At 30.6% G+C, this 8879-nt stretch overlaps 1 non-coding gene across 1 annotated transcript; it reads left to right on the top strand.

Annotated features, from left to right (window-relative positions):
* The first annotated feature begins 8444 nt into the window (after positions 1 to 8444).
* TRNAI-UAU (transfer RNA isoleucine (anticodon UAU)) lies at positions 8445 to 8561 on the top strand. Its single transcript has 2 exons — positions 8445 to 8482; positions 8526 to 8561. It is a non-coding gene; the product is annotated as a tRNA-Ile (tRNA).
* Positions 8562 to 8879: the final 318 nt, after the last annotated feature.

Raw genomic sequence — 8879 nt, 5'->3', positions numbered from 1 at the left:
TCTTCTTCTCTTGCTGGTGCCTTTTTGTCAATAAGTCTATCATAGATTTTTCAGTTTACTATGCCCTTAATGTCCTTCAATTTCAGATTATTAGCTATAATGTATCTCATAGTAGAGATATCAATCTGTCTTTCTCAAAATTGTTATAAAAATCATAGAATTTGTTCATCTGAACAAAGTTACCTTCAATTGCAATAGCTAAATTTATCTTTTATATCTTCAACTTCCAGGTTTATCAAGCTTTTCTTGTTGACTGCTTAGAAGTTGTTACCTTTTTCTACTTTCTTAACATCTTGTTCTTCTTCTTCTTCATCACTAGAATTGACAATTGTCAAAAATGTCTTTTGTCTCTTGCCTAGTCCAGTGGCTTGTTGCTTGACCCTTTTAATCTTTGTAGTCACTGCTTCCACTATTCTCTTAGGTTTTCTCTTCAGTTCACTAGGTTGCACATCTGATATTGCTGCATATAGAATTCTCTATTCCAAAGATGTCTCTACAATAGATACTAACAAGGGTTATATATTTAGAATACCTTGCTTCATGGTTTCCTTGACTGCCTTGGACTCACTCTTAGTCATACCAGCCTTTGATAAATATTTCTTCATAATAGATTCTATCTTCTTGTGAGAAGCCTTCTCCAAGGATGCCTGATGAGTTAACTAGGTAATCTCATCATATGTTCCAAACCTATATTTTGCTTTGTCCTTCTCTAATTTTGACAATAGATCAATGTATCCAACTGTCATTTCATCACTCAATTCATGACCTAAGGGATAAATAAATTTTGCAGGAGGTTCTACTGCATGTATATAAGTAAAATCTGTATCAACCATAACACAAATGTCTTCCTTAAATTTGTCTACAATTGTAGGTGCAATTTTGAATTTCTATCTCATTTCATTCTGAAATGTCTTCATTATTAGGTTTCCACTATCTAATATCTCATCTGTTGGATGTTTTCTCCATACTTCTGTGATCTTCTCCATTATACATCTATCACTACTCATAATCTTTGTGACTGATAAATATGAAAATCTTTTAAGCACATGAAAGAATATGTGATTGATTAGTGACTGAAATCTAAACACACTATTCTTAGTCCTCTCGATCTTTTCTAGGTTCTCAAGTAGTTACATTCTCCTAATTTCACCGAGGTTTACTTATTCCTTCTCAATACATATCTTATAGGCTAAATAGATGAATTTGGCTGATAAAATTCATCAATCTTTGAACTTGCACATACAAAGTAGGCAATAATTCTACTCAGGAATCTTACATCATCTTACTTAATGGTGTTATGGCCTTTCCATTGTACACTACTTTGGTATAACTTTCAACTTTCTTCTTAACCATTTTCTCACTTATAGGTACATTGCCTTGTTTGTTAATATCAGATACCTCACAAATAGGGTTGACAGAAATATCAACTACACTATCTTGCATCCATAGTTTTCCATCATGTAATCTACTTAATGTGATTTGTGCCCACTCATCTATGTCCAATTTATGGTAGAAATGATATTTGAATAGGTCTAGTTCCTTCAAGTGTTCAATTCTGGGTTTCGTAGTCACATTGAGATTGAAAAATAATTCCATATCCTTGTTCATGTATTCACTCCCAATAGATTCAAATTTACTGTTAAGATAACTTCCTATATCTTCTAAATATACTACGTTGTTTGGAGTAATGGATAATGCTAAGTTAGGGTTTCCTTCTATGAGTTTCATGGAAACAACTTTCAACTTAGGTTTGTCCTCATTCTCAACATTGTGCACTACTAAAATATCCATAATTCTATCAAATATGAGTATTTATCAAAATAAATTATGCAAAAAAATGATAAAATACCTCTTTTTGGAAAGAGGGTTTGCTTAAGAATAACCTTGACAAGTTGCTTGTGAGTGATTTCTACTTCAGATGTATTCGTAATGAAGTGAAAATTAAGTTTATACTCCATTTATTCCATCAACTTGAACTTGCATTAATTGCATACTTTGCAAACATGAAAAAGCTATCCATTACATTCTGTAATCAAATAACTTCTTAAGATCATCCATCTGATCTTTAGATGCCTCCTGAGGTCTTTCATAGCTATCTTTTATCATGAAAAATCTCTTCTAGACTTTGTTGCATGAAATTCTTAGCAAAAACATAGTTTTACATCTTCTTCTATAGAATTGACTTTCTGTGTAATACTAGTAACTCTTAATTCCTTCACAACTTGTTTAGATAAGCTCAATTACAAGCAAGCTTAGATATCATCTTAACTTGCCTCGATACACCTTTTTCCAAATTCACTTTCTCTAATTAAATCTCTGAATGAAGTTTCAAATTCTAGTACCACGAACAAGCTTAATTCAACTTAATTGAATAAAATTTGATAACTAACTTCAGTCTTCCTATATTGTCATCTAACTTATCCTTTGAGACATCTAATCCTTTTACAAATGCCTCATTCACTTCTTCTCAAAGTTCACTAACTACATTCCTTTGTTCCTCATTGTCTTTGTTAGTTCTGGAGTTCCTTTCATGACTCCTATCATTTCTGACTTTCTTCCATCATTCCTTCTATTTCCAAAGTTTCTTCCATTGTTCCTTCTATTTCTAAAGTTTCTATCCATTCTAAAATACTTTTTTGTATGTCCAAAGTTGTTACATAATTAACATACTGGTGTTTTTCTTCTATGATTATGTTGATCATCAGGTGCATGACAATTCCAAGCTATGTGTCCAAAGTTGTTACACTTATAACACATGATCTATCTTCAATCTTCATATGGTCTTCCTTTTCTCGATGTTCTTTCATTAGATCTTCTATCTGCAGGGTTAGTATTTCTAGACATTCTACTATTTCTTCTATCATTATCATATTTAGGCTTCTTACAATCATTTTCTTTATGACCCATACCATGAAAATTATGACAATAAAAATCTTTAACATGATTAAATGACTGATTTGTACAATCTCTTTTCATATGACTTATTTGATTACATGAAAAATACTTACCTCTAAATTCATACTTGGTTTCCTTAGGAGATTCCACTTGCTTTGGTTCATCCAATATTTCAACTTCCTTTTCTTGTCCAACTTCTTCAGGTTTATTAGAAAATTGACTACATTCAATCTTATCATCAAATTTACCCTTTTCTTTTGGATCTGATCTAATCTCAGGTTTCTTCACAGACATGTTAAATAGATAACAAAGACCAGCCTTATCATAAGTAGGTCTTTGTATTGACATTGAATCATCAAGCTTTTCCTCTACTAGAATAAAGCTTCTCAAGTTGCTTCTTTCATTGAGTTAATTCACCTTTCACAATAGTATTGTATTTATGAAGTTCTTCATGATCTTCTTTCAATGTTTCAAATTTAGATGTCTTCTTTGCCAAACTTGCTCTTAGATCAGTATTTTCAATCTTCAAATCAAACTCAACTTTGCCAGGATCATTTCTCAAAGTCAATTTTAGATTTGTAATTTTCAATTCGTACTTCAAAATCTTGTATTCTGTCTTTAGCTTTGAATAATCATCATCACTAGTTTTAGATTTAGTAGATTCAGGCTTGTATTTGAGATGTTCAATCTTTTCCTTCAATTGTCCAATGTGTACTTTGGAGTCTTCATATTTGTCTTTCAACTTATCTTTTTCTTCAGTAAGGAGATCAATTTGTTCAAGAGCCTCTTCAAGGTTCTTCATCAACTATTCCATTTCCATAGGGATCTTACTCTAGCTGTTAAGCCTCTTCAAAGTAACTGTGCTTTGAATGCATGTCAAGTAGTCAATACATTTTAAGAAAAATATGTATTAATTATTTGATTTATTTCTCTTTTGAATTAATAAGTAAAATTCTAAACTTATATATATATATATATATATATATATATATAAAATTTACACACACACACACACAAACCTATGTATGTAATAATGAAATAGGTACATATTGGTACATGTATGATCAATTTAATTTACAAAAAGACTCCTTAGTTGGGATGAGACAATCCAATAGTATCAGATCATAATAATAGTGACATCATAAGACAACACTTTAATACTTCAGAGTAGAAACAATATAAAAAGGAAACTTTTCCAAAAAAATTGTACTATCATGGCTTAGTTGGACTTGCAATTCAACTTGTCCAACTCATAGGACCATAGTTTCATTTGAGAATCCTTCCATTGATTTGAAGAACATCATGATCACCAAAAAATTCATATGTGGGAAGGACATCATTTGGTGGAGGAATAACAATAACAAAAGAAACATCTATTGATTCATCCAATGAGGAACTCATATTTTCAGCTTCATAATTTCTCTATGCATTCTCTATTTTGATCAACTTCCTTAGAGTGATATCAAAGTCATAAAGTTCCTCCACTCATGTAGTAAATGTATAACCATATGCTACCTCTTTCTTCAACATTAGAGAAAAACATTCATTGGGTAGTTTTAATAACTTCTCTTCATCTATCTTCAAGATGAATGCTACATGCACATAGATGTAATGTAGTACGAGTCCCCAAAGAGACTTAGTAAGGCATCTCTTCCTACTATTAAATATATCATTAGATCTAGATTTCTAGACCATAAAATATGAATAGATAAAACATACCAAAATAGACAGCTCCTTTTTCTCATGCTCATTAAATTCCCAATAAAGATATCAGAGATGGTGAGTTTTTACTCAAGGTGAGACCAAATAAGTTCCATACCTCTTCTGTAAAAAATATTCAAAGAATATATGATAAATCATTTCATCACACCTACAAAAATAACATATGTTATACTCCCTATTAGATTTCTTAGTGGGAACCCTTCCTACAAGGAGAGACCACATGAAACAAAGGACCTTGGGTTCAACAATTTTATGCCAAAGATTAAGAAAATGTCTCGACTAGGAAAGGGGATCAAAAGAGAGTCTCCTTGCATCATTAATATGGTCAAGATTGTCATGACTATGAATAAGTAGCTTGTAGATGATCTTGTTTTTGGTTAGAGGAAATAGGGTACCATCCAACCATTTGAGGAGAACAATTCTATCTGGACTCCTATAGTATTGTCTATGAAGATTCAAACATTCCTTGACATCTCATACCATTGCGTAAGTCCTCCATTAAGTTTGAGGTGGACCATACTTACCTACCAACTCATGCCAGCTAATAAGGGAACCTTCTTTGATAATTTATCCCAACCCTTATTATCCCAACTCTATGTATAATATCATTGAGTAAGTGTAAATAGTTTTCCCCATGTTTTTGTATAGGTGGAAATGGTAATCAATGGTAGATCACAATTTCTATGCTATATTCTTGGAAAATAGGACAAGGGGTCCCAAAATGCAAACTAATTTTAGATGAAAACCAAATCAACACTACCTAAATAGATGTGAGGATGCTAATGCAAGATTTGCACCTAGGAGGAAGTGTTAATTCTAAGACCCTTATGTTCTTTTTAGGCTATTCTTTTTAGTTTAATGCAAAGAAATATGATAGATATGCAAGGAAAGTGGAACAAACACTTATGTAATGATAAATAATAAGATATTTGATCTAAAGTATCAAAATTATTGTTGTAAGAAAGAGAGATAATAAATCACCTTGAGGACTAATAGAGGATGCACTTCTAGATCTGAAATAAACCTATTAGGTTGCATCAAAATTAGAAACAGACTGATAACCGAAATCTATAGACCTGTAACTCTTGATTGTAAAAATGTCAAATCATTAAGAATATGCCTATTTTGATGACCTATACCTGATACAGTTTGGTTTTGGGTGAACTATACTTGAAAGGAATAAAAATAGAGATCTTAAATCTATGACAAAAACTATCTTCAGATTTTCTTTTTTGGATCTACAGCTTTACAAACTTGTACCTATATACAAGAAAAGAGAGAAATTGTTTGTGGAAAGAGGCCTACCTTGGTCAAGCCCTTGTTTAGGAATTAACCTTGAAATGAAATAAGTAAAGAATGCAAACTTGATAAATGTTAATATTTACCTTGCTTTTCAAACCTTTATGGATGATTACAAATCCACCATCCACAAAATTGTAAGAGCTTGAGAGCTTGAAAGGATTTCTTGTGTGTGTATGTGATGAAGAAAAGACCACAAAGATACACAATAAAATAGAGAAATAAAAACAGATTGGAAGAACCAAACAATTGCAAGGATAAAAAACTTGCTTCCTATTATCTCCAATAAAAATGGAATTAAAATATTCATAAATATAACATGCACAACTACATGAACATTTTCATTACACTATTTTACTAGTTACAGCCACCATATACATCCTCAGAACTACCATACCCTATGAGCCTTCTTTACACGAGAGAAATTTAACTACCCAAGAAGGTTCTAGAAATTCTGACCCTAAATTTTTAGGCCAACCATCCCTAATATTATTATTTATCATTTATAGATTAGAATAGCCCCTTACCAACTTTCAAAAGTGATCAAATGAGTTTTTGAAGGAATTTTATTTTCCTATTTTAAGTAGTGCAATTTTCATAGACCATAACTCTTCACATGTCAATTCAATTAGCTATTATGACCCATTTCAGAAATGCCAGGAAGTACACTACAATACTTGATTGGCAAAGTGTTTGTCAACCAAGGTTTGACTCCCTTTTGGAGCTTCTAAAGCCTTCAAAATTGAGTTCAAATTTTTTAACCCTTTTAACAAACTAATTTTGTTTAATATATCTTAAGAAATCGACTTGATATTGCAATGAAACTTTATTGACATGCTAATATAACTAAAGTGAACCTACTAGGAAGAAATTAGAACATTATGAGCTCCAACAAATTATTGAAAATAATAAATATCTAAAAATACTAACTCTCCACAAAGATAACACAAATTGAAAAACTAGACAATATTTTTTTGCGTGATGCAAGATTTCCTTTACACCCATGACGCTCATGCATCAAACACTAGCATTAATTTGAGAAATGACCTCGACATGTCTTAGGTGTTAGAGAAAAACCAAGACAATTAACCTCCTCCCTTGACAATGACGATGAGTCTTAATATGTCTTTCTTTCTGTTTGACCAGATAATATTCATATATCGTGTTTCATAATATTCACATATCGTGTTTCTTGTGTTTCTACCAACATGACTATCTAAGATGTTGTCAACCTCCTTTGTAGCAAAAGTAAGTGTTAGAATACTTCATTATGCTTATTTTATCTCATTTTCAATACTTCCTTCATGATGGTCTATCATTAATGCCGATAGGCATTCTACAATGGTAGAATGAGAGATTGAGATGGTGTCAGCGTGTTAATGTTAACTTTTATTCTTCTTTGTTAAATTTGACAACCATCTATGTGTCAAAAGTTTAAATCTTATTATAAATAGAATATACTTTTAAAATAATTCAATAAATACCACATAAAATATCCGTTTAAATTATAATATTTGGAGATATAAATCATCCATTTTTTAAGAAATAAAAATAGGAATCTTAGTTAGTAAAAACCTAAATAAATGGAGATAAATAAAATATAAATAATTTTACATGTAGTAAATTAAATTATAATTATTTTGTAGTAGATATCTATCGACATTTCTTTAGATAGATTTATATAAGATATCTATACTAGTTTTTTTAAAATAAATTTAAAATTGATAATGACATTTTTATTTAAGAAATAAAATCTTAATTAAAACCTTGTATATTAACTTGCACATATAAAAACCATACATTATAATATTTTTGAAACTTTCATAATATACTTATTGTATAATAATTAATATTATTAGAATAAAATAATTTATAATTTTAAATATATTACTTATATTAAAATAAATGTTTGAAATGTACATTATCTTTCTTATTTATATTTTAACTTATTTTTCTTATTTGTTAACATTTATATGCATTAAAGTTTAAAGTTGTTTTTACTTTTTATTTATCTTTGTGAGAAATTTTTTAAACTAATTTTATAGTACTTTTTACTGGCAGTTTTATATCAATGCTCTCCTCAGGCTCTGTTTGGTGAGCGAAATAGGAATACATATTCTAAAAATTTTGAATTCTTTGTTTGGATGCACCAAAACGGGATTGGAATACGAAGCAAAAATGGAATAAGTATTCCATTTTTGGCCCAGAAATGGAGTTTTGCAATTCCACCAAAATAGGTGTTATTGGAATACGTATTCTTATTCTATTTTTTTAAATTTTAGAAAACATAAATTTTCGGGTCCGCGAATTCCCATCAAATATTGGCAGAATCAAACGGAAAACAGAAATACGTTATATTCCAGAATATGTATTCCTATTCCACTCACCAAACGGGCCCTTAGATCTCTGTCTAGAGAGATGATAGCACAATCCATACAAATGACCCATTAATCAAACGCCGTATTTATTGCAGTATATAGAATAGCTTTATAATAATTAAAAAAATGATTATTCTGTAAATACAAATCGGTCCCGTAGCTCAGTTGGTTAGAGCGTTGGTCTTATGAATGAAACAGTAAATGTCTTAAGACAGCTGCTTTCAACAAGAAAGCCGAAGGTCGCGGGTTCGAGCCCCGCCGGGACCAAATTTTTGTGTTATCTGTATTTTATACATAAACACTGTCCGTTCCTATCGTGAAAAGAGAGCAATTCTGTTGGTTTCTCTTTTAATATTAATATTATTTCTATTGAGCGTATCGCTTACAAGATGAATAGAGGAACTGAAAAATGAGGAACAATATTTATTCTTTTCAAAGAGTTAAATCTCATTTCCAAAGTCTGATGGTTGTACAGTAGAATTAGAATAAGAGTAAGGGAATCATGGGGGATTGACTTAGCATTAATTAATTGTATTCACGATTCATTTTATATATATTAAATTAAATTCACTTTTATCCACTTAA

This window comes from Cupressus sempervirens, chromosome 8 (assembly GCF_028749045.1).
Source record: "Cupressus sempervirens isolate cs-2001-9-10 chromosome 8, ASM2874904v1, whole genome shotgun sequence".
NCBI lineage: Eukaryota > Viridiplantae > Streptophyta > Pinopsida > Cupressales > Cupressaceae > Cupressus > Cupressus sempervirens.
This window is presented reverse-complemented; position numbering and strand designations above follow the sequence as displayed.